The sequence below is a fragment of the Chelonia mydas genome, chromosome 1 (genome assembly GCF_015237465.2).
Source record: "Chelonia mydas isolate rCheMyd1 chromosome 1, rCheMyd1.pri.v2, whole genome shotgun sequence".
NCBI lineage: Eukaryota > Metazoa > Chordata > Testudines > Cheloniidae > Chelonia > Chelonia mydas.
In genome coordinates this window covers 79110337-79137774 of record NC_057849.1, presented here as the reverse complement: position 1 = coordinate 79137774, position 27438 = coordinate 79110337, and the positions used below count along the sequence as shown (strand labels likewise).

Here is a 27438-nt window from a genome sequence, read left to right as displayed (position 1 = left end):
GCAGATCAAGAGAAGCTCATAATGAGCCTGGGCTGGGGAATGAGGGAAGCCTACTATTCTGTAAGCCGGTACTGCACAAGTATTACAGTAGTATATAAGAGGGAAATAAATGCACACCTTGGTGAAAGATAAACATGGTCGTGTGTGTTTGGGATTGGGATACCATCTGAATTGGTTAGGCAGTGAGGTTCACCAAGTAGCAAGGGAGGCATCCTGTGACAGGTCCCCATTACCAATAACTTCTCTGGCATGTTAGGCTGTGATGCAGGGAGCCTTAAATTCTATTATTTCTGCAGTTACTCTGTGGTAATTTCACACCTGTCATGAGATTTTACTTGATTTCTCACGGGAGCTCTGAATGGGTTACAATAAGGTCATGAGCAATTATTTCCCTTAGAACAAGGAATTAAATTAATTCTTGTTTCCAGAGTACAGCTGGAGTTCAGAAATTGATTAAGCTGATGTTATAGTCTCAGTTTAGTTCCATACTTATTTAAAAGGTATAATTCTTCTAGTAAGAAAACTAAAATCACTTTACCTCTGCATCTTCTTTCTTTTAGGCAAAAAGTAACATCCTCCCTAGATTTAGCAAAAAAATTGATTGTGGGGTCCTTAGAGTAAAATTCCTTCATGTCAGCACTTCAGTCTTAAGTGACTCTCTGCTAGAAATGCAAAACACTGGATTCAGAATCAAACCTATTTAATGAGTGATCGCACTTTTCACTCCAGAAGGGACCTGCTTGGCAGAAGAGATCCAGAGCATGGAAGCCAGAGAAGAATCCAGAGATTGGTTCTGCATACAAAAGAGATTTTTAAAGTGATTTAGTGCCCAGGAAATGTGTAGGATTAACTGCCCCAGAGAGGGAAGAGTTCTCTTTAGGCATATAGCAGACAACATGAGGGAAGACTTCCATGCATTGTCTCATTGCTCTTCCTCAACTTTGTTTTCTGGTGAGATGCTAGGATACTACTGCCACAGGTTTCTTGTTAGTGCTACCTGTAACCAGTCCTTTCAATAAAAACATTTGATTCACTAATTTGGGGATTTTTTTTCTTGATGTATGGGACTGTAGAGAGTACAGCCATGCATGTGAGGCCAAAGAGTGCAGGGTGGTAGCTATGTACTCCAAGTAAAAGATCAAGATGCATCAAAATAGTTCAGAATATCCTTCATTGTGGTACTGGATCATGTTTGGAAGTGCACCATCCACGACCAGCTTGGCCCACATTCTGCTCTCAGTTACACCGATTTAAATGCTGAGTAACTGCACAACAATCAATGGTGTTACAGCTGTGTAATAGTGAGCAGAATTCTGGGCCCTTAAAGCCAAAGTTCATACCAAGTGGAAGGCAGAGTCTGAAGAACGGTGCATCTGAGGCAACAGAATTCTAGCAACTTCTCTCCAATGCAATATGGGGGCCCTGTCAGAGTAAATCTGCATTGCTGACTACCAAGATGACTTGCCTAACTCCACTTCCCCAAAAAGAGTGAGAATTGGTAAAACCCAGGGCTTAACATTGCTGTCCTCATTCATGCTTCCCAAGTCTTACTGGCCTCCACAGAAACCCTGCAACTGACCTTGCCACACCTCGATGCCTTCTAGCAAGGATTCCCCCATGCTGCTTCCCATAGCTCCCATTGGCTGGGAATGGGGGGAATTGTGGCCACTGGGAGCTGCAGGCAGCCATGCCTGTGGACAGGTAATGTAAACAAACTGTCTCGCGGCCCGCCAGTGGATTACCCTGATGGGCCACATGCGGCCCACAGGCTGTAGGTTGCCCACCACTGCTCTAAAGTATATGGTCCAGTGCAACCACAAGCTATGGGACTCAGTAGAGTTCACCTGATAATAAAGAAGAATAATTTCATTCACTGCAGCAATTTCTGGGTGACGTTCTATGACCTGTGCCATACAGGAAGTCAGACTAGAGAATAATTATGGTTCCTCTGTGTCTTAAAAATCTGTGAAATCAGACACTCTGGGAGCACAATTATTTTTGGAAAATTCACATTACAGTCTGGTGTTCCTAATTATGCTTTTTTTCAAAGAAATTCAAACAATCTAGAGGTAACTTCAAAAAATTAATGTAAAGTGTTCAATTTGAACTACACTGAAATGGCAGACCTTAATTATGAGGGAGCTCTGTTCACAGATTACTGACAGAAAGCAATATCAGCACAAATGGCCTAAGAGCTAAGCACATGAATGATGTAATGATTGTGGGAAGGGGAGGCTAAAGCTCAAAGCAGACTGTCTCTTTACAAAATAAGTGTGTAATCTTATATGCAAGAATTCCTAAAGGCTATTAAATCTTAGGCCTCCATTTCTTGCTGTTGATTACCATACTGCATGAGATCAAAAAGGCCTTTTCTTTTTTCTAATGTACAACACATGGTGAAACATCTAGAAAATGTGTTGTGTTTGGAACAGTCAGTTAACTACTTTGGAATAAATGGTTTTCCAAAAAAGCCAAAGCAGATGGCATATATATTTACAGCCACAAACCTCTATGCATGGTCTAGAGCCAAAAATTCCCACTTCAAATGCAGTAACAAGGAGGTTACAACCATACTATGCAGTGTAAAAGACTGAAAAATTAAGGGCTAGATTCTGCTATCCTTAATTGCATTGAGTAATATGCAAGAAACTCCTCTGGGCCTCCTTCCTGAGTCCTACTTGAAAATTATGCAGCAAAAACCATAGCAGAAGTTCCCAGTATTCATGCCTTCATCTCTCTTTGCAGCTTCTTCTTTTATTTCCAACCCTTTCTTCCTGCCATCATCAGTGTCTCTGGGATTCACTTTCATCAGTGGGACCAGCTGTCCTGAAGGGAATCAAAAACTCTTTTTCAAGAAATGTCCGCAAGAGCCACTTTGGGGGTCGCTTGTCTCCAGATAGCTGAGTACACCACACTTAGTCTGTGTAAATGAAAGGCTAGTCTGATATGAGTTCCATTCATGCAAGAAATGAATATGCACAGAGAAGATGTGAAGACTTCCCATGAAAGGGAGAGAGGAATCCAACACTGGGTGCATTTCCTGAGACCTATTATTAGAGCAATGACTCAAGGTAGCACACTTGATGGTATAACACCAGGAAATGTCTTAGACCAAGAACAGTGAGTTGAATTTATTTGCCTCTCTGATTTCTCCCTATGCATAGAATATCAGGGTTGGAAGGGACCTCAGGAGGTCATCTAGTCCAACCCCCTGCTCAAAGCAGGACCAATCCCCAATTTTTGCCCCAGATCCTTAAATCGCCCCCTCAAGGATTGAACTCACAACCCTGGGTTTAGCAGGCCAATGCTCAAACCACATTCCTTCCCCATGACTTGTTTAGAGATTTCTTTATTGTTTCTCATTATTGCTTAACGGTCACATATAGAAGCGAACTGTTTGTTCATTTTTAATACATCTTACATTTTTGCCATATCATGAGTTTTCATGCAGTCTGAAAGCATTTCACTGCCCTTCTTTTGATGCAGGAAGGACGGTCATATTTTAAACTGCTTTATTCGTTTTTTTTAAAAAAGAAGTATGTTTGAAAAGTCAGTGGTCCCACTGCATTAAAAGCCTTTGTGGAACAGCTGTAAAACTTTAGGCAACTGAATTAAAGTCATTTCAATGCAAACATTCAATGCTATCTTAAATAACCTGTCAAAATTCTTCCTATCAGCTCAGATTACTTACAAACATTGAATTTTTTTTAATAAAGTCACCCAAGAACACCATAAATACCTAGCTCAATTTCCTTCAGTCACCAAAGTGTTCAATGAATGTGTAAGGTGCAGGCAAGCTGTAGTACTGCCATTATGCAGCACAGGAGAAGAATGTCATAAAACATTCCATCTAGCAGATTCTCAGGCAGCAGTCTCAAAGTCACATTATTTTAGGTCGGTAGACTTCTGTGTTCTGTTATTCCAGCCAGAAAGAACAACCACAACAGAATACTGAGAAGTCAGTAGGTGCCATAATTTACTCCCAGCTCCCCACTACAAACGTAGGGGCTTCATCACACTCATATTTAAATCAACGGGGGCTTTTCCATCAGTTTCAGTGGGAGAGGATTGGGTTTGTCTAAATCTAGAGTGACACTTTTTTCTAATTGAGGCTATTGCATAAACTATCATCCTTTGAAACTAGGTGTTTCATCAGCTGGCCAAGAATTTTCCTCTAGGAAGAAAAAGCATTGAACAAATCAATCCCACACCTGCTACAGCATAAAGCACTATATGATGGAGTAATTTGATGCATTTTAACTATTTTTGTTACCTCTCCGAATTATCACCTTATAGAAATGTTGATTAATTGCTAAGCACACTGAAAACAGCTGAATATTCTCCCCCAGAGAGCTACCACCTGTTGGATGAAGTGACAGAAGACATGAGTGCTTTTCCGTGGGGAGCCAATTGTCCTCTTTTGCCACCTAGCTACACACTCTCCTACCTGCAGCAACTCTAGGTCTCTCATTTCCTGGGTCTATAACAGTAAGAGTAATGAGTCGTCTGATTCTCAGTGCACCTCTGCACAGCTGAATGGTTTCTCTCCCTCTTGCCTGGCAATACACAGTACAATATATATATTTTTTTCTCTTGAAACTGAATGTAATGCTTATGAAAGGCAACAGCATGAAAGTCCTGGAGACATCTGATCCTTTATTTATACAGAGGTGCCTCCTTCCAGCACCTCTAAGTGCTTGAATACTTGAGGTTCCCTCAAACCTATAAACTGTTGCAGAAAAGAAGGCATAGAGAAGCGAAGCCTTTTCTCTCCTTATGAGCACAGCTGATGTTTTGGGTAGTATTCATCTCAGCACGGAAAGAGGACCCTGACAGTTCAGGTTAGGGCAGGATGTCTAGTTCTCAGTATCATGCTTCTTTCAAAACAGATGCTAGTTCATCACTGTCCACCAAGGCTGAACTTTCCCAGGCATCTTCATGTGATAAAATCATTCCCATTCCATAACACTGAAGCCTTAACAGGACTAATCTAAAAGCTATTCAGTGGTCCCAAATGTTTGGTTTTGATACACTACATTATCTCTTTCTTCAGGTGCTCTATTAACTGTCTCTTTCTCATAAAGCCGGTCAGCTGCAAATGTACTAACCATTTTCTGTAACGGCTCTTGTAAAATGTTGGCATCCCTTCAGGTTGTTTTGCACATTCACCCACTGAATGACATTTTTTCCTCATCTTTCTGAATGATTGTCTAGGTCAAGTGGATTGAATTGTTCTTGTGCACATATTGTTGCTCTGCTGAATTAGGTGACTGCACATGCATGCATATTATGAGTTACCTTTCCCCACTCTCAGCTACAGAGTATTTGGTTCGAATGAGGATAACTGCCCAGTTTGTCCCTGCATTTCTCTTACTGAACAGTTTTCAGACTTCCTGCCTCTTGGCTGTGCTATTGTGGGCCCAGATGCCAATGACATTTGAATAGTCAGTGAGCTAGAGATGGAGTGAGTGTCAGGCTACAGCCCATTGGTCAGAGCACTCACTGAGATGTAAAAGACACAATGTCAAGCCCATGCACCAATCAATATTTAATTATTTATACATAGGAATCTACCAAATTCTCAGTCCATTTTGATCAATTTCATGATCATAGGATTTTAAAAATCTTAAATTTCACGGTTTCAGATATTTAAATCTGAAATTTCACAATGTAGTAACTGTGGGGGTCCCAACCCAAAAGGGGGTTGTATGGGGTGGTCGCAAGGCTACTGGAGGGGGGATGCGATATTGCCACCCTTACTTCTGTGCTGCTGCTGGTGGTGGGGCTGCATTCAGAGCTCTACTCCCAGCCAGCAGTCACAGAGCTTCCTGCAGCCAGGAGTAGTTCCCAGAAGAGGGTATGACCTGGCCCTGGGAGTGGCCCATGCAAGGGAATAGAAAGTCCTATCCCTCCCCAGCCAGGAGTAGCAGCTACAGCCTGGTGCAAGGTAAGCGCCCCTGGCTAGGGCGCCCCCAGCCCTGCCTCTCCCCGACTCCGGGTCCAGCACTTGGGGGTTAAAGGAGCCTTGGGCTGGCTGTGTGTGCAGGGGAAAGGGTGACCATTGTGTCCTCTCCCCACCACAGTGCCCTGGGACGTTGTCCACATTACCCACCCATAAGGCCAGCCCTACCCCCTGGAAAAAGTGATCCCTTCCCCCATACAATACCACCCTCACTTCTGTGCAGCTGCTGGCGGTGGTGCTGCCTTCAGAGCTGGGTGCCCAGCCAGGAGCTGCTGCTTTCCATTCTCAAGTCACCCGGCTCTGAAGGCAGCACAGAAATAAGGGTGGCAATACCACGACCCCCCACCACCACCACACACACACACACACTAGCCAGATTTCACGGGGGAGAGCAGATTTCATGGTCCGTGACACAGTTTTCATAGCAGTGAATTTGGTAGGGCCCTATTTATACAAAGTGGGACAGCTTCAACAGGAGAGATTGGAGAGCCTTTCCCTTGAATGCTCCATAGTCCGGTTCCTGGGAGGTGGAAGAGCCTATTTCAAATCCCTGCTCCCCCTCATGCAGAAGGGAGAATTGAACCCAGGTAAACGTCCAAACTGCTGGGCTAAAAGTTATAAGGAGGTCTCCCTACACACACACGCATTTTTGTGACTGTAGCCCCCAAAATTTTATCTCTTAGTGGAATTTGTGTCCAATTCACAAATAGTTTTGGATCGATCCAAACTGCATTTTCTGATGAATAAATTGTCCAAACAATTTTACCCGGCTCTACCTGCATTGCTACATTTTGAACAGCCGCAGTCTGTGCTCCTCTTCATGTGGTGCCCGCACTGGTGGAGGGTGAGGAAGGAGGGTGGTGGGCAATTGCTCCTCATCTCTTTTCAGAAGCCCACTGCTACTGGCAGACCTAGCCTCACAGTCCTTGATCTTAGGGGAGTGCCAGGATTGCAGATGTGTTGGGTCCCTGTGCAAGGGAATGGAAGGGAAGGAGAGAAGAAGAAGGAATCCTTATGTCCTCTTTCTCCCCCGCCTGCACTGGCACAAGGCCGGACAGAGTCACGCCCTGAATCCTTTAATTAGTGCAACTGATGAAGTTATTTAGTTAATATACCACTGAGAGCTCATTTAGTAGATTGTTCATCTTGTGCTGTCACTACCTTAATGGACTGCTGACATTTGTTTACTCAGGCCAAGCCCCAGAACAGCATGAATTACCTGGAGCTTTACAGGAAACAAAACTGATACCAAGATACCTTCATCCTGGAATTCCTTTCTGATTGCACTAAGTGCTCTCCTTTGCTTTGCTGCAGGGCTGAAATATCTGTATCCTCTATGTGACTGTTTCAATGCCCCCTCTTTTTCCGCAGCAGCTACTGTATCAGCAGGCTCTCTGTGTCCTGTGTGCTAAAACACAGACCACATATTCAATGTAGGGCCAAAACCCACTCCTTTCCTGAGATGTGCCTTTACTACAAAGGAATGAAGAATAAGATGAAGTGTTCTTTCTAGGCTTCGCTGCTCAGCAGAACTCTCAGGCCCTCTCTGCTTCACTTCCAAGATTCATCCGTCAGGGGAGTACGGCACAGAAACCGGATTCTGTGTTCACACAGAGCTAGCACAGTGGGGTCCTGGGCCGTGACTGGGGCGCCAAAGCTCGACAGTAATACAAATAATAATAATTCTTTCCTTCTCACCCCAGTGCCCCCCAACAGGAGACCTGTTCCTCCAGGTTTGATACTGCTGGCAGGTGTCTCTAGATAGACCTTCACCTCCTTCCTGCTCTGGAGGGTCCAGGGTAGATTTTGTTCAGCCCATCATAGCATTGTAGAGAGATTCCTGTGCCGGAAAGTTGTCATCACGTGTGAATTTCATATTGTCCGTTATACTGGTGAGAATTCTGAGCAGCCTTTTTCCCTTGCAGCACGCAAAGTGAAAAAAATCACGTCTACAATTTTCCTTTTTTTCATCAGCATCCATTACTAGCCGTCTGTGGTTCACTGAGACCATTGCTATATAATATTAGAAATACTTGTATAACAGGAGACAATGAGGGCGCTCCTGTAGCATGGAGTCCTTCCTGGTTAGTTACAACCCACCTGCTGAATTCCTTAAACTCATTTTGGATCAGACTGTTAAGCTTCCAAAGGATAGCAGGTGTCCAGGATAGAAATATTCCCCATCCCATGTATGTCATTATGATTCAAGTCCTGATCCAAAACCCACTGGAGGCAACAAGAGTCTTTCCATTGACTTCAGTGTGCTTTGCATTAAGCTCTCAGTGTGTGGCACTCATACTGCTGAGCCAGAAGGTCACAGGGTAAAATCCTTCACTAGAATTTGGGCTTAATACATAATTATGGCATATTAGAGTGCAGTACTAGCCCATGAAAGCTCAAGGAATGAGAAACTAACCCTGGAATAAGGTGGCAGAATGCTACTGAAGTCAGTATACTTGTGCCTGCTTACAACTGATCTGAATTTGGCCCTACAGCTAGAAATCAAACACAGATCTACACAGCTGTATACAGTACTACCAATGGGCTGGTGTCCACATCCAGTATCACGTCACCACACTGAATCAGCTCAATAGCTGAGACTACTGCTAATCACACTGACATAATAAAATGAAAGAACTATAGAAGTACAGTTGCAGGTTTAGTTTTAGAAGATTGACTACTATAAACTTCAGTCCTTTGAAAATGTAGCTAAAATCATACAAATGGTTTTCTGCATCATATTACCCAGGAAACCTGTATGTTAAATGCACCGTGAAACATCTGTAAATTGGAGGTGCCATACCAGCAGAAAATCCTTTATAAGGACAAGCTTTGTATACCTCTGAGTTCAAACCATCCATCCCAAACCCACAGATCAATCTGATTCTTAATATTCAATTATATGGTTTAGCGCTTGCACCAGAGTTTCAAAAAAAATCTGCGGACATAGGGCCTGATCCAAAGCTGATTGAAGTCAATGGAAAGAGTCCTGTTGACTTCAGTAGGCCTTGGATCAGACCCATGGTGCTCAAGTATTGTGCAATAATAGCTTTATTCTTTCCTGCTGCTCATACCTTCTTTGCAAATTCAGCCGTTTCTACTCATTTAATTACAAGGTCATCCCTGGCAGATGACATTTTGACGCAGTCACTGCTTTTCTTTTATGATTTCCAAATTGAACAAGTCATTTCTTTTCACTAATCCAATGAAGGTTATTCCTAAAGGTGAAAGACGCAGTTGTTGAAGCAAGAAAAAATTGTTTTCTTAGGGTGTGATTATTCCCTTTTTTATTTGATATGAACAAAAGGATAGTGAAATCACCCCTGAAACATTTCTTATGTATACATGGTCCCACTGGGGCCTCTACGTACCTCAGTGAATGAAACAGACATGTATGCCAAATAATTAATTTGCAGGGAGAAGTGACAGAGGCAAGACTACAACCTGTTCCCCACATTCTCAGGCAAGTGACCCTGCAGCTAAACCAAAGAAATAGATTTGTTAGGTAAATCCATTTGAGATTATTCTATAACCCACTGATTTCATCAGAGTTAAACTAGGTAAGAATCTGGTCCGCAGAGTCCATGTTTCAGAGACAACATGATGTGACTTATAATGTTGAACCACTTTCTCCAATGATGCAGACGGTCACGGCGAAAACATCATGTAACAAAACAAGATATCTGAAAGAGCCGTAGTCAGTGTAATTGGACTGTACTGTCTAAATGCATTAATGTATAAATAATTGTAATATTCTGAAATATAATACTTGGCTGCCATTAGACAAACAACTAGTATTTCTGGGGTACAGTTCTAAAATATATATTTCTATCAGTTGGAGTTTTATATTTTTGACCTATGATTAGGAACTCACTGTAGCTATTACGCTGTATTAATCATAGTTATATTTATTTTTAAATGGAGCCATAATGCCAGAGAATCAATATGGTCTGAATCAGATGCTGAAGTGTGATGTGACCAGATGTGATCTTGGTTTGATTTTGAAAACGGTTTTAAGAGTGTATATATTTTTTCTTAAAACCTATAAAGAAAAAAAACTATGTAAAACAATTGCTTCTACCTGTGGGGTGGAAGGGGTATAGCCTGCAATACATTGTGCCTATATAAACAGTACATTTCAAGATCATGGCCCCTGTGTACTCAGAGGTAGACACTGGGCTCAGTAATTAGTGTAGTTAGGATGGAGAGGCAGGTGGCTTTAAGCTGTTTTTCATACCCCCCACCCGCCATGCTCTTAGGTCAGTTGAAGCTGAAACAGCTCCTGGCATAATTTAAAGTAGTTTCTGGGCTACTGTAAATTATTCTGCGGCAGCCTCTGATTAGTGGAGCCAAGAATTAGGTGGAGCACTGTGTGCTCTGACCTGGCCTCTCTCTTCCCTGCCCCTCACTGCTTCCCAACATGCCCTCTTTGCAGAAGGGGTGGGAGGCAGATGATGTAGAATCAGTTACAGAGGCTTTGCATCACCTGAAGTTTCCTCTATGTTGAGGAAATTCTTGGCTGCCCCTTTAGGGCAGTTTTCTGGCTGCTTTTCACTGCCTCAGATGGGCTAAGTAGCTTGCCTTGCTGTGGTATTGGAATCTGTATCTTTAAGGACTGAGCATTGCAGAGTCTAGGCAGGGTGCTGTGAAGCTCTTGTTGCTGTGATCGGGGTGCAACAAAAGGAGTGGACCCAAGGGACCCAAGTCCCCCCCTCCTCTTGACATAGACCAGAACTACTATAAATTCACCGTCCTGGTCTTCCCAGTGGGACGGGAGAAGGAAAAGTTCCTAGATTTAGCTCTGTGCTGTCCAGAACTTCAGGCTGCCATCTCCTCATACTGCCCTCCTCTACCTCTTCTGCTTCTGGGCCCTCTCCAGCAGGAGATATGGTGGCTTGGTGAGGATGTTTGTAGCAATGTGAAGGGGAGGAAGAGGAACCCCCATATACATGTGTACACCTCTTGGAATGCAATATGTGTAAAGCGGGAAGGAAATTGCTGCTGCTGAAAAGGAATTCCTGCTGATAAGGAAATTGGAAATATAAGGCATGCTGTGACCCCGCTATTTGGCAGGAAACCTGGACCCTTTCCTGAAGAAAATTCTGGTTGCATCTCTTGTTGGGTGGTGGGGCGGGCAGGGATAGCTCAGTGGTTTGAGCATTGGCCTGCTAACCCCAGGGTTGTGAGTTCAATCCTTGAGGGGGCCATTTAGGGATCTGGGGCAAACATTGGGGACTGGTCCTGCTTTGAGCAGGGGGTTGGACTAGATGACCTCCTGAGGTCCCTTCCAGCTCTGATAGTCTATGATTCTATGCACAGCCAGCTGGACATGGATACAGAACAAACTTGCAAGCACCTCAAGTACTGAATGATCACTGATCACCATATGGTATCAGAAGTTAGATAAAAATATAAACACTCTAGCTGGAAGATTGAATTGTAACACTACTTTATTTCTTAGAACTCAGAACAATAACACCAACAAAAACAGAGATAGTCAAAGCAGGCTGCTCCCTAAAAAAGAGAGGTGCAGTTCACCTCACCTTAGTATTGGCTGTCTGTCTGCTGACCAAATCTGATGGCATGTTTCCCTACAAAGCCCACTGCCTGCAAACAGGACCAGGCAACCCCCTGAGAATTTAAAGTGATAGATTTACAATTTTAACACAGTTTTCAATACACTGCAGCTTAAACAATGCTTCATTCTGTATCTGCAAGAAATGGGTGTCAGCAAAAAAGAAAGACACTAAGAGGGTAGCCTTATTTCTGATAATAGTTGGTTCTGAGGCACTTGATGTGTTTTAACAGATTTTGGTAACTCAGGGAGAGGAGGAGAACTGTGAAACAGTATTACAGAAACGTGAGGAGTATTGCACTCTATGTAAAAATGAGAGATGTTTTTAAATAGATAGTATATAAACCATAGAAGAGTTTGTGACTTATCTGAGGCTGAGGAGTCAGTTATACAATTTTGGGGGGCTAAATGAGTCCCTGATAAGAGACCAGATTGGGATCTGGGACAAAAAATTCAGAGTGGGACTATTGGACGACCCAGAATTAACCCTTGACAAAACAATTAGAATTTGCCAAGCAAAGGAAGTCAACCCATCTAGAATAAAGCTTACATAGGGTGGACAGTGCTCTGACTCTGTAGATATGACAGAGAATCCAAAATAAGACAAAAAGAGAGAGCTGAGGCAGAAAGGCATGCTGAAAGGAGCTGAAAGTTGGAGTCCAAAAACAGTTGGAGTTCATACTCTGTGGTAACAAACACAGGCTAAGATAATGCCAGCTATATAGGAAAAGATGCAAGAAATGCAACAGATTACATCAGTTTTCAAGAGTTTAGAGCACCCGTAGACTGTGCACAATGGGTATGTCTATACTGCAATTAAAACCCGCTGCTGGCCTCTGCCAGCTGACTCCAGCTCGCGGAACTTGGGTAAGGGGCTGTTTAATCACCATGTAGACTTTGGGCTCAGGCCGTAGCCAAACTCTGGGACCCTCCCACTTTGCAGGGTCCTAGAGGCTGGGCTGCAGCCAAGCCCAAGCCCAAATGTCTACACCGTAATTAAACAGCCCCTTAGTCCAAGCCCCGCAATCCCCAGGCAGCTGGCATGGGCCAGCGGTGGGGTCTAATTACAGTATAGACATACCCAATGTGGACAAAGAAGACATTGACAGCACCACTAGCTATGAAGAATTCTTCACAGGAATGATGGCCAATACTGCAGCAGAAGATGATTGGACTGTCAATCTCAAAGCAAATGGAGCACGTTATTTTGAAGTTGGATCCTGGTGCGCAATCCATTCTGCTGCCAGAAACAGTGTTATTACATTAAAAGAAAAGGCCCAGGTACCACAGTCTAAATGAATGAAACTCAGGGCTTACAGTGGTGAGCTTATCCCCCCTATATCCTGACTAACAGCATATGAGAACTAAATGTATGGGTAAATAACACACACACTTTGGATAGTACCATGGGAAAAGACTGCTCATTATTGGGTTAAAAAAGTGTCATGCCCTTATCCCCTGATCAAGAGGGTGCACTCATTGGATGGGCAGGGGACCAAAACAATTGAGGAAGTATGTGAAAACATTTTCCATGGGATAGGGAAGCTCTCAAAAGAATACAGATGAAAGAGCTGATGATACAGAAAAAAATGCCCGCTACAGCAAGGTCGGCATAGATTTGTTAATGTTGGAAAAAGATGTTGATTTTTATGGTGATGGGGGGGTGGGTGGGACGAGACTATACAGTTGTCCTAGACTATTATTTCCACTTTCCTCTGATAGTCTTACTAGAAGACACCTCAGCAAAACAGGTGACTGTACATATCAAATCTATTTTTACTGGAAAATGGTATATGTGTCATAGTAATGTTTGAGAATGGACTGCAGTTTGGGCATGCATTTAAATAGTTTGCAGGGAGGTACAGATTTAGACATGCAATTGGTAGTCCCCATTACCTTCGATCCAACTGACTGGTGAAAAACAATACTAAATAAATTACTAAAAAAAAAAATACACTGAAAAAAAGAATGCAGTGTCTGACGCTGATCCATTTATAGCACTGTTACATTTCACAACAGCACCAGTGAAGCATGCATTCTCACCTGCTGACATTTCAGTTTCGTAAAACTGAAAACAAGCCTGCCTGCACTGTTAGAAACTGATGTCAGAGTCACTGAGGACGTGCAGACAAACAAAGAGACAGATAAGGCAAAACAAAAAAAAAAAATTGGTATGATCTGCGGTCCAGGTAGCTGTCACCACTTCATAAAAATGTCACTGTGTGTCTCTATGATGGGAAGCTATGGTCACAAACAGCTATGGTGCCCCAAGAGGTTGCTCTGTGGTCACCTGAAGTTGTCATTCTAGACTGACACAGAGAAAGAGGTAACACCTGCTCCACTTCCCCGAAGGGAGGGAGAGATGGGTGAGTTGGTTGGCTTGGCCAAGAAGGTCTCAGACAGGCAATAATCTCAGCAGGTTGAGCCAACAGAGCCCCAAGCCATGGAACAACCAGAACAAGTGGAACTGCTGCCTCCTGACAACAGTAGTGCTCATAATCTAGGAGACTCCAACAGGTTCAAGCAATGGTGCAGGGCCTCCCAAAGACTAACTCAGCATTCTTAGTAAGTTTAGTTATTGGATTTGTTATAAGTATTCGTAATTGTGTGTTAAATTAATGGTGGTTTTAAGTGTTAAGTTTTGATTTGGAAGGGAAGATGTGGTTTTGGAGACTGTGCCTTTAAGAGCTGAGCTTACCAGAGTCTGGATGGGACACTGGGAAGCTATGGTTATGCACAGCCATTAGGAACTAGACACAGAGCAACCCAGAACCCTTGAAAACCCCTTAAGCACTCAGGGTGCAATCCACAAAGTTTCTTAGGTGCCCAAGTCCTGTTTTTAACCCCCCATTGCAATCCACAAAACTCATGCTTGGCTGTAGACACCTACACTCACTTTGCACCTGTGTTTTTGCATCTGGGCTTGTGGACTGCTGTCTCACTCTAGGCACCCAACTGCCAATCTTCCCACCTGAGCACATGCACGGCTGCCTTGAAATGGGCATCTGGACTCCTTTCTCCCACGTAAGCCTCAGAATAATTCACAAATTGGGCCACCTAATTCATGTGTGGGAGGCCCCATCCGGTAGGCATGCTCAGAGGCTGCCTACCAGCTAGGCCCTCTTAGGCGAGTTCACACAAATGTCTGGTGGGGGGCAGAAGGAGGAGAGCTAGACTTTAGCCTAGTGGAGAGGATGTGGAAGATTGCCCTTCCACCCCTCCCCTCCACCGATTAAAGACCCTTCTCCACCTGAGGGGAAGAAGGGATTTAACTGGGATCTGCCACCTCTCAAGTGAGTGACCTAACCAGTAGGCTATAGAGCCATTCTTGCTCTCTCTGGTGCAATTAATATTTAATTATTCAGTTCGTTAATTAAAGTGGAACAAGTTCAGTAGGACAGATTGACGGAGCACCACAACAGAACAATCTATAGGTGAGTGGTTAGGGCACTCACCTGTGAGGTAGCAGACCCCTGCTTAAATCCTTTCTCTCCCTCAGGAGAAGAGAGACTTGAACCAGGTGTCTCCTACACTACATCACTAGTAAGTACCCTAACTTCTGGGGTAAAGCTTATCAGGGAAAAACTCTCCCTTGCCATTTTGTTTTGGGCCCTGCATGTGACTTAGGTGACCGAATGCCTATCTTCCCCTGGTCTGTGGATCACAAGCTGAGCTGGGTGCCTCCCTGCAACCTGGATTTAGGCACCCATCTCTGGGAGGTAGGTGGGGCTTAGCACACACCCCTCTGGTCACCATCTCCCATTGGCTAGCATAGTTGGCTCCCTGCATAGCATGCTGGCTTTGTGGATTGCAGTTTAAGGCACCCGTCTCTCCCCATTCATTGTAGAAGAGCCAAGATGCTTTAACTCAGGCTTTGTAGATCACAGTGTTGTTCCTGTGATTTTCTAGGCGCCTAAAAAGTTAGGCTCCATGACGCTCAGGATCACAATGTCTAACTCCCTTTGTGGACCTGGGCCTAAGTGATCAATGAACACCACGCACCCTCTTGCTGTTGCCTGGGAGCTGTCCATTGTGCCTTTTCCCACACAGTCTTTAGGACACTGGTGCTGTCTTTTAAAAATTGTTATTGCTTATGATTTTAACCAGAGCACCCCCCTGGATTTGTAATTTATGTTTGTGTGTCAAGGAAAAAAATCCAGGAAAGGGCTAAGGGCTACTTGCCAGTCACGATTCAGTAGGGGAATCCAAGACAAAGGTATGTTACATTTCCTGGGGCTGAGAGAGGCCTGTAGGAAAGCCTCTGGAGACAGCAGCCCATTTTGGTCAGTGGAATTGCTGTGTTTTTCTGATTAGCATGAGTTTTGTGTTCTAAACAATAAATTGTGCCCTGAGGCAGGGACTCGGATGTGGCACTGGCTCCTGCCTGGGCTGGTGAGATAACCCATCAGATTACAGCCTGGCTACCCAGTGAGTCTCAAGATCATTGAGGTAACCAGGAATAACTGACCATATCCTAACCCAGGGACTACTGTGGCTCTATACTTCCTGAGACTCAGGGGAGTACCTGAGTAGCCTGTTATATTAGCTTTCCAGATGCTATGCACTGTTGGAATAGCACAAAAGAATCACATTGTACCTGAGAATCAAATCCAGAACATCTGATTTTCTGCGCGCACACACACACACAAATCTACATTTCTCACCCGTGTCTGGGTGGTACACAGACTGTTGCACAGTATAGTGTTTAATCAGCTTGCTTAGACTGTGTGCTACAGTTAAATGTTCTCTGAAAATGTAAGGCAGTGAGCCAGTATCTGCTGGTCCAAGCTCATGTGAGTTCCATATGGATAACCAATCCTTTGCCCTGAATTATCCCTTTTAGACATACTCTGTCCCATAAGAGGAAGGCAGGTTATCATTAAGAAGAAAAAATAGCTAAGTGCTTTTATGCATAATGTCTCAAGCAAGCACAATTATCTTTCTTCATGCTCCCTTTTGGGGGGAATAGCAATTACTAAATATGGAAGACAAGGGTGGGGGTGGGGAATATCAGTTCATAATTTTGCATCACCAAAAGTAAAAGGCTAGAGATGACAAAAGATCTGCTGTTTGCAGCTGGTTCAGCAGGTGACACATGCACAAAAAATGCAGTGCAAAACCCCACTTCATCGTATATCAGGAACTGGTAACAAGAAAGCAAATGACGATTTGTCTTCAGAGTGGAGCTTTGGATTTAATATTTTTACACAGAGACCGTCTCTGTCCAAACCTCGGGTTATTTTCAAACCGAATGTCAAAGTATTGTACATGGCTATATAATCTGCTGTATTTTTTAGCCTCAAAACCATCAGCTTGTTGCAGAGATGTACTAAGACCCCAGTCCAGAAATGGCTACAGCTGGCATTAGTATTTTTTAATTATGCAGCCAGCTATGGGGTTTGCCTGCCTACAATTTAGGTAATCTGGTTATTTATACATCTCTATATAAACCCACCAAGCACTATTACATTTCTCTGGTTTAAGCCACTCCTTAAGCCCCAGATGTTAGCTTTAACCTCAGCTGCTGCCTATTAAAAATACACTCTCTCCAATGTTTATTTAATGTGCAAAATATTAGGGTTAAAATATCAGACATATGGGAGAGGTCACATGCTTTCCATTTAGTAAAATAAAAATTATTCTTAACACTGAAAGGACCAGAGTATACTCAGCTCCTGTGTGGAACTGCCAGGTGGAAGAGGGCACCACGGCCCAGGTCTAATGGGAGTTTGGAACCTAAATACCTTTGAGGATCCTAGCCCAGGGGCCTCCCTTTCCTCCCATAAGCTCTTACACCAGGGGAACCGCCACCTCCAGTCTCTATTCTCTGAGCCTCCTCAAACTTCTCAAGCCCTGTTCCCCATCTTTCACTTGTCCCTGTTCAATCAGGTATCCAAACATCCATCCCACCTACCCAAGACCATGAGGCTGCACAGTGACTTTGGGTGAGTGTGAGTGGGATGGGAGAGAAAGGATGGGCAAGCCAGGCACTGGGGATGTTGAGTGAGTCAGTGCTGGGGTTTGTCTTTCCTGTGCTCTCCTCTACATTTCATTCATGAGGTTCCCACTGTCCTAACACCCCTCCCCCCAACTTCTTCCACTTGCTTCCCTCTCATCCTTCCTGGAGTACGGGAATCCCTGGGTAGAATTCCCATTCTAGATCTTTTCCCACAGTGAAGGGATGGACTCCCTGTACAGAGACATCCCCTCTCCTATATATTTGTATCTGAACTGAAGGGATAAGGTGAGGTGCTTTCTGTCTTCCACCCTCTTATATACCTGCTCATGAAGGTGAAATCTCTCCTGTTTGTGGGATGGGATTTGTGGGCTTCCTTTTCCTGAACTCAGGAATCAGCTTCCACAGATAGGGACCTTCCTCTTTCTCCCTATCTGGAAGATCAGACCTCTATGATGAAATTGCCATGTAAACAGATAAACCAAGCCTAGATTAACCAGACCTGACAGTAATGCTCTCATTAAAATAAAGGCATCAGTCATTACTTTTAAATTACCATTTCCCCCTTTCTGCAAGATGATATTTTAAAAATTATTTACAACAGTTTTTCTCAAAGGATCGACTATTTTAGATGTACTCTGCTTCAAGGTTCCTGTTATCAATAAGAAAGTATAGTGAAAAACAGGAGAATATATCTGTCATGATTTCTGCAGACAGGTTAAACGCTATCCCATGGCAAGCTAAATGATAATAGTGATGCATCTTCATTTCTGATGTTTACTATAGAAAGCTTGCATCATTCATGTAGTGTTCTGTCCCTATGCTCCCCCTCCATGTTGAATGATGATGCCAATATGAGGCGGGAAAATCAAGTTTCATAGATTGTAAGGCCAGAAGGGACCTCCTGTATAACACAGGGCTTTTGAATTTCATCCAGTCACTCCTGTCGTGAGTCCAATAATGTGTGTTTGACTAAAGTATATCAAGTTACAAGATCTGGTCTCAGAAAGATTTTTAGTAGTACTGTAAGTTCTCACTAGCAATAAAATGCTCAGTTTTTCCTAGATCCCCCCCCTGAATTGACAAAGCCTGAATTTATTTCAAAAGTAGACAGGTTTAAGCAATATGGGTAAAAATGGGGAGCAGGTAATGCAGCACAGAAGAGGTTAAGAAGCCACGCAAGGTCAGACAAAAGAAAGCAGGACGTATTTTAGGGAACATTTTTTTTTAAAAGCTATCAAGGATTTGGAAAATATAATATAAGCAAGATTATCTTTAAACTAGATTTCTGGCTATTATCTTGATGTGGCTAAAAACCCTTTGGAAAAAAGAAAACTGCATAATAATGCAAGCAGTTTAGACCACTGCTTTTGATTTGTTTTTGTTTTTTTAAATAACTTTGAGTAGAAATGAGGCAGAAACAATAAAAGTAGTTTCCGGAAGCAAATGTTAAAATGACAATGAAGCCAGGGTTTTTTTTGAGATGAAGGTATAAAAAAGTAATTACCTCAAACAATTCACTTGCAACCAGCTCAGTGAAGTAGGTGTAGAAATAAAGCCTGAAAGACCAACTGGCCTAAAAACGGACATTATCCTTTTACACATTCATCTTTAGCTCCACAAGCTCAAGGAGACAGATAGTTGCCATAGCATCAAGATATGCATTACTGCATAAAAAGGGGCCTCTGTCTTTCCTGTACCTGCCAGTGTTTAGTGTTGCTATCATACCATCATATTTTGCCACTATGTGACAACTGCTGGGCCATTTATTGTAAATGAAAACAGAGATGCTGCCTATCTTGTTTGCAATGTAGCTGTAGCTGTGTTGGTCCCAGGATATTAGAGAAACAAGGTGGGTGAGGTCATATCTTTTATTGGACCAACTTCTGTTCAAATCTTGTATTTAGCAGAGGCAATTTGAGTTAGTTTCCCAGACCAGTAGAAGAGCTCTGTGTAGCTTAAAAGCTTGTCTTACTTCATCCACCTTGTCTCACTAATGCTGCATATCTGACATCCAACAACTTTCAAACAGATCTTAGAAGAATAACTTCATAAAGGATCATATGAATCCATCACCCTAACAAATAAAGTCCATCTATTTACTAAGCAACATAGTTGTAGGGCATGTCTACATTGTCTTGCAGTTCACACCAACAGGGAGCGAGGTGCTGAGCCAGGGATCGGCAGCCTCTGACACGTGGCCCATCAGGGTAATCCTCTGGTGGGCCATGAGACATTTTGTTTACATTGACCATCTGCAGCCACGGCCCCTCACAGCTCCCAGTGGGTGCAGTTCACTGTTCCCAGCCAATGGGAGCTGTGGGAAGTGGCGGCCAGCATGTCCCTGTGGCCTGCGCCGTTTCCCGCAGCTCCCATCGTAATTGGGATATAACTGCCACTGATCAGATCAGAGGGCCTGATCCAAAGCCCACTGAAATGGATGGAAAGACTCCTATTGTCTTCAGTGTGATTTGGATCAGGCCTGAAAAAATAGAGTGTGGCTTCATATGAATCACACATCACTGATTCATAGATTCCAAGGCCAAAAGGGATCATTGTGATCATCTAGTTTGACCTCCTGTATACGATGCTGGTTTGTGAGCTGCTGTACTAGGACCCAAGCCCCTTGCTCACATGAACAGTCCAAATGACTCTGCATAAGGTTTTGCAAGACTGAGCCCTTTAATACCTAGTGATTTATAACACATTCAGCAGCCCTGTGACATTCAGGCAAATATTAAGGGTGAATGGCAAAGCATTTGTAAGTACAAAAATTAAATATTAAATAAAATTTGAAGTCATTAAGAGGATATACGCAATCTTCAAATCTACATATATATTAAAACTAAATATTGGAAAGTCAGTCCTTCCTTGACTTGCCTGCCAAGACCCGGGTTCAGGGTTTTCCATTTCCACTGAAACAGCTGATAACCCCCACCCCCAAGCCCCCCAAAAAAGATAGGATATGGCTACCTCTGTCCATGTTGGTCCCATAATTTAGAATTAGTATTCTGAACGGTTGTAGAAGCAACAGCACCCAGAACAAAGGTCTGGGCAGGGGCTAAGTAGAATACAAACTGATATGTAAATATTTGGGTTTGAAATGTATTTGCAATTTCCAAACCGAACAGCTTCCTATTTCACGCATCTGCCAAGATCTTTGTTCTGGGTCCTGCAACATCAACAAGAGATAACAATCATCATCTGAGCTCTTACATTTCTTCGTATAAAGCTTTGTGGTTTATCGTTATATTTGAATCCCCCAAGCTATAGCACTACATAATCTGGAAAAAATAATTTTCCATCCCTACGTGTTAAAAGGTCCACTCTCAATTTCTTACTCACAAGCAGCATTGTTTGGATTAATCATGTGATTAAGGGATTTCAGGTTTGTGTCCCAGTATGGTAGATCATTTACATCAGCACTGTGCTTGGTTCATTCAATGAAGCCACACTACACACAGTTTGTGATGTCAACCACATTCATGGTAGTAATTTTAGATATAACAAACACCGTGTGACATCTGAATTCAGGCATCAGAAGAGCAGCCGTTGGAGCTAGCTGGTGGGGGCTTGGAACCAGGATGGACCTGCAGCCCCCCTATCAGGGCCGTCCCTAGCTATTTTGGTGCCCTACGCAGCCCCCTCATGGGGGACTGTGTGGGGCCCCGCCCCAGGCCTCCGCAGGGGGGCTGGCCACTTCCTGCGGGAAGTGGAGTGACCTGGCCCCAGCCGGCTCTGCTCCCCTGGCTCCCTGCTCTGGGGGGAGGGAGGAACCACCCCACAGCACTCGCCGGCGGTGTGGCTGGGAGCCAGAGGAGCGGAGCAGGCTGGGGCTGGGTCACTCTACTTACTGGTAAGTGCAGCCCCAACCGCTTCTGGAGTTTTCAGGGGAGTGGGGGTGGGGTGGGGCTGGGGCGGAGCAGGTGTGGGAAGAGGCGGGGCTGAGGTGGAGCAGAGGCGGGGGCTGGGGCGGAGCAGGGACTGGAGCAGCACACAGCTGTGCAGGGCACCAGGAAATTTGGTGGCCAAAATTTCCTGGTGCCCTACAAAGTTGCGTACTTTGCATATGGGTAAGGATGGCCCTGTGAAGCACCGGCAGCCCCCCTATCAGCTCCCCACTCCCCTAAGTTCCCTGTGCAGCAGCCGCCCAGCACGCTATCAGTTGTCCGGCAGTTCAGCTGTCCCTCCCCCCACTGCCATGTGCTGCTCCTACCTCTGCCTTGGAGCTGCTCCCAGGAGCCTCCTGCTTGCTGTGCGGGGGCAGGGAAAAGAGGGGGGCTAATGTCAGGGTGTCCCACTCCCCCCTGCTTACCCCATCTCCATAGAGAGGCGGGGGAACACAACAGGGCTCAGGACGGAGGGAGCTTGCTGGCAGCAGCTTCTGCCTCAACTTGCTGATCTACTTAAAAAGGCAGTGTACTTAGAGTGGGATCACCTACTTAAAGGGGCAATGAACATCTCTCTCTCACACACGGTGTGTGTCTCTGTCTCTGCCTGCCATGCTGTCTCCCCTCCCTCCATTCGTGCTGCCTTGTAGACTTTGAGGCTACATTAACAACAATGGGATAACCCTTGAGGGCTTAGCCGAGTGCTAGTTCATCATTTAGCAGTAAGGCATTCCCTGGGAAATATCCCACCCTCTGACTTTACCACCGCAACCAAGCTTCACAATCATCATTGCTGTGTACCAGTATTAAATTGTTTGTTTAAAACTTATACTGTGTGAATATATATATATATATATATATAATATAGTCTTTTGTCTGGTGAAAAAAATTTCCCTTGAACCTAACCACCCCCTATTTACATTAATTCTTATCAGGAAATTGGATTCGCTTAACATCGTTTTGCTTAAAGTCGCATTTTTCAGGAACTTAGCTACAACAGTAAGCAAGGAGTTACTGTACCATCCAAGGAAACAGCAAACTAATGCTAATGCCTTATCTAGGAGACTGAACCTGAACAGTGCCAGTAAGGAAGCCAGGATTGGGGAACAAAAAACTGCCAGCCTAACAGCAGCCCTAACCCCAGAAGCAAAGGACACCAACAATGGTGCAGAGGCTGTGATGAAAAATGAAGGAGCCACAACTTTGAAGGGGGCACAAGCCACAGACCCAATAGTTTCCCAGATGAGGCACTGGAAGGAAGAAAGAAGAGGCATAGGCAGACACAGGCATATGCCACTATAGAGTAGCCTGGCCTGATTTTACACCTAGAGCAAGGGCTACTTGTTAGGCACCCTTGGACAGTGGAGAATACGGGCCATTACATTCAGGTAGAGGTCCCAAAGAGATCAGTCCCTGAGATTCTGAAGGCATTACATAGCAGCAAGACCGGGGGCACATTTAGGAATAGAGAAGCTTACCCAGAGGGTTCAAAGTTGGTGTACTGCCCTGGATGGTGCAGATCTGTTAAGGACTAAATAAAGTCTTGCTATACCTGTGGGGCTCATAAAACAGCTCACACTATACCCAGAACACCTATGGCTACCAACCATACAAGCTGTCCTCCAAAGAGGGTTGTTATGGATATTTTGGGACCCCCTACCTGTCACAGAGAGGTAGTCGATACATCCTTATGAAAACAGACTACTTCTCCAAGTGAGCAGAAACTCATCCACTGCTGGAGCAAGAAGCACGAACAGTTGCTAAGGTATTTGCTGTGCACAGCACATCTTGCTCCTTGCATACTGACCAAGGGTGAAACTTTGAGTCACAGTTTTTCCAAGAGGTGTGTGGCCTGCTCAAGACAAATAAGACCTGAACTACACCTTGCTACGCACAGGTAGATGGGCTGGTGGAGCTTCTGAACTGTACACTGACAGCTGTTGTCATCCTTTGTAGATGCCAATCAATGTAACTATGACAGCTTGTTTCCCTGTGTCATGAATGCTTGCAGGAATAATGTACAGTCATCCACAGAATACACACTACATATGGTGATGTTTGGGTGTGAGACTACTCTCCCAGTAGAATTGGAGAATGAGCAGATGTGATAGAAGGGTATGCTAATCCCACAGATTAGCTAACGCAGTTGGCAGCATTCTCAGCACACTCTGCCAAGAAGTAAAGCATTACCAGAGTAGGGCCACCCAGAAGGAACACTATGATTTAATAACATATGTCCAGATGTACCAAGAAGGCGATCACAGAAAGAAGAACGGTTTGAGTACTAAATTGCAACAGAAGTACAAAGGCCCATACAGGGTGGTCAACTAGATGTCAGAGGTGCACTGTGAACTATCCCCTGTCCTAGGGCGTGGAGGGGGGAACAGTTTTGTCCTACACTACAACAGGCTAAAACCCTACCTGGGTCCTGAGAAAAACAAATAAGATCAGCTTGCCATAACAGCACTGGGGCAATGGTTGAGAAAGCCCTGGTAGGTGAAGAGGTTAAGTCCCAAGGCATCAAAAAGGACCAGGCCAGGCTGAGCATTGGCATGTGTCCTATCACGCAGGGCCAAACCCTGATATGACATATCAGAGTTGCAGTGCACCTGGCATCTTAGGGATTTGGAGTACTTCATTACTGAGCAGTCCCAATAATCACAGTACCTTCCAACTTCTGCAATATATTAAAAAGGGATCCTATAGACCAGAGTCTTCTTTATTATACAGGCTGATATAGCCACTGGGCAGGTCTGCCTGCGGAACCTAGTGGATAGGGCACAGGACTGGGCCTCAGGAAACCTGGGTTCATTTCCTAGCTCTGCCACTTGCCGGTGGGGTGACCTCGGGCAAGTCATTTTCCTCCCTGTGACTTAGTTTCCCCACTTCATCAAGTGGTCTCAATTTTAGATTACCTGTTCTGTTCATTCCCTCTGAAGCACCTGGCATTGGCCACCGTCAGAAGACAGGATACTGGGCTAGATGACCTTTGATCTGATGCAGTATGGTTGTTCTTATGTTTATGTTTTTATGGGACAATGATACTGACCTTAGTAAGGATCTCCTTTGAGATGTACTGGCAAAAAGTGATCTACAAGAGCTAAGTATTATTAATTGATTGTCTTCCGTCCTGTGCACTGAACGAGGCAGTGGTCCTGTGGAAAAATTGTGAGACATCATGTAATTAAACACTGTATTGTAATGCATGCACAAGGAGGTCAAATTAAGATTGCACAGGCTACCTTACTTCTGATATTTCCTAATTTTTGAGCATTTGACTTTATAAATGTACTAATCTTCTTTTAACATAGACATCGTGTGCAATTAAGCTATAGAGTGTATTCAGTTGCAGAAACAATAACTGAATGGCCACATTACTATTTCCATGCAAAATTTATCTTCTAAATTCGTGATATTGTAAACTTCCCATGTTTGGATGTGAGGACAGGGAAGAAAATATTCCTCCTACTCATCCACCAGCCAGTGCCCTGCTAAAGGTCACAGTTTGAGTGTAACAACCATTGCTAATATTATGCTAGCCCACCAGCTTGGGTAAAGTGAGGACCCTTAATATGTGAGGGCAACACCTCAACAGAAAGAACAGTAGCCGGCTTTTGGAACGTACTCTTATATTTAAAGTAACACCTTTCTTTCCTCTGTTTACAGCATTTTACTCATTCGTTTCCTACTAGGCAGCATTGCTGGAGATGTGAGAAATCAGCTGCAAAGTATTTCAATAGTGGTAAGGTCACATGACATATTATGTAAGAGAGAGAGATTTTAAAGTACACTCTGGGGACTTGTTGGATTGCTTTGGCAAGGAAGATGTTTATGCAGGAGTGAGATTTCTGCAGAAGTATGTAAAAAGAACCAATTACCATAACTGAAGCCTCCCCCCCAAAAAATTATCATGCATCAAAAATTATTAAATTTTTGACATGAACAGATAGAAGAAAAGAATATGAGCCTAAACTTTCAAATTCCTGTTTGTAGGTAAAATGAGTAACATATTAGGCTTACACAACTGAAAGAATCCACCTAGAGTGACAAATTAGACTTACTTTCTTGCATTCAGTTCCTTCCTCTCACTCTCAAACACTGGATCTCACAGCAATCTTCTCTTGGGCTTAGCTTGACTGGGTGCAGATTCCTTTGAAGCCAGTTAGTGCCTTTCCGGGCATCAGCTATAGTGGGTGCTCTTTTTCCTTTAAGAAAGGTATTACCAGCATGAACAGATATTCTCTATACTTAGTTTGGAGACTGCTGTTAGTATCATTGTACTTTCCCACCACCTCACCTCATGGCTGACTGCACTGCCCCTGCAGCACTTCAAGCTTCTCCTGGTTTAGATTTAAGATTAATGTCATTGTAACAGGTAGACAATGCAATGCAAACAATAAATCACACTTCAGTTTTCCACAACTAAATACCCTGTATCTATACAACCATATTACCATAGCATCCAAGCACCTCACAAACAACAATAAATTTAGCTTCTGAACTGCTGTGAGGTAGATAAGTACTAGCTTACAGAGGGAGACACAAGTAACTTATCCTTCTGTATCAGGCTTCAGAACTGAACCTAGACCTCCTCCTTCCACCATTGTTTCCTACAAGGGACTGTCATAGAATCATAGAAACGTAGGGCTGGAAGGAACTCAAGTGGTTCTCTAGGACTGCCACACCCCTCCATCTCCAGGAGGAGGCAGGATTAATTATACCTGGCACATCATGAAATACAAAAACCAAAAACCCTCACAAAAACAACATGATGACCCTAAAAACACAATGTCCATTTGTATCTGTAATATGCACTGATCTGAGCCCCTCTGCATTTCACAATGGAATAGAATAGACAGCTTATTAGCCTTAAGTCTGAATTTCTTGGCTACTGTGCATTTGCATCACAATCTCATTAGTGAACATAGGACTTTTTGTATACAATATTTTTGCAAGGTTAGTTTATAACTCTCCTCACTGAATCAATAGTAATATGTACAACTTCTAAAGCATTTTCATTTTCAGAATACTTTACAAATACTAATTCTCACAACAACTCTATGGGGTGGGTATTTAAGCATTATTCTCCCCCATTTTACAGTTAGGGGTAGAGGGGATGGATTATATTTCAGAGGAATAGAGCACCCACAACTTCATTTGAAGTTAATGGGAGTTACAGGGTTTAGAACCACTGAAAATCAGATCATTAATATCTTTGGGTTTGACACTGCACCATTGAAGTCCACAGGAATTTTTACATGTACTTCAATTGGAGGCAGGGCCTCTGTGTCTGTTTTTCCCATCTGTACAATATTATTATTTATTATTTGTATTGCAGTAGAGCCTAGGAGTCCCAGTTTTGGACCAGGATCCCATTGTGCTAGGTGCTGCTCAAGCACAGAAGAAGAGGACAGTCCTGGTCTCAAAGAACTTACCTTATAAGCAGAGTGCTTAGAGTCTGACACACAGCAGTGTTAACCAGCTCAGTTTTATTTCCATGACCTACACCACTGGGGTGTTGTGAAAATTAATTAATGCTTTGTACAGGTAAAGCACTATGAAGGTGCTCCATATTATTAATATGTACCAGAGCATAGGCTGGAAGTCTGGAGATTTAGAAATGAATATCAAAACGGAATTACAATACCATTGGGGAAAAAAGTGTTCCAGAGCCCCTGGACTCAAAAATCCTTTGGTGCCAGTAGGAATACAAGCAAAGCCATCTGCTGAGCTCTGCAATGAATTCTTTATTTGACAGTTCTGAAAAAAAAGTTATTATTTGACAGTTCTGAAAAAAAAGGGGAAACTGTAGGAGTTTGTAGATAGTTATAAGGTAAGAGTGGCAGATGTTCATAGAGCTTTACTCCTGGGAATCTGATTGCTACATTAGTTATCATTCTATAGGGACTGGAAACAGTTACTCATGGGGTTTGCATTAATTGCCAGCAATGCATTCCTAAACCTGGTACTTTCAGCAATAAGGTGTTAACAATGCATAAATTTTTGTTGTCATGAAACAAATATAGATCCAAATAGAACACCACTGCAGTAACTG

The 27438-nt window shown here is 43.6% G+C and overlaps 1 long non-coding RNA gene across 1 annotated transcript; it reads right to left on the bottom strand.

The window, feature by feature from the left end:
- Positions 1-248: 248 nt before the first annotated feature.
- Positions 249-25766, bottom strand: LOC122463583. The gene is made up of 3 exons (XR_006287067.1): positions 25445-25766; positions 24433-24538; positions 249-793 (listed from the first exon to the last, which is right to left on the bottom strand). It is a non-coding gene; the product is annotated as an uncharacterized LOC122463583 (long non-coding RNA).
- Between the last annotated feature and the right edge of the window lie 1672 nt (positions 25767-27438).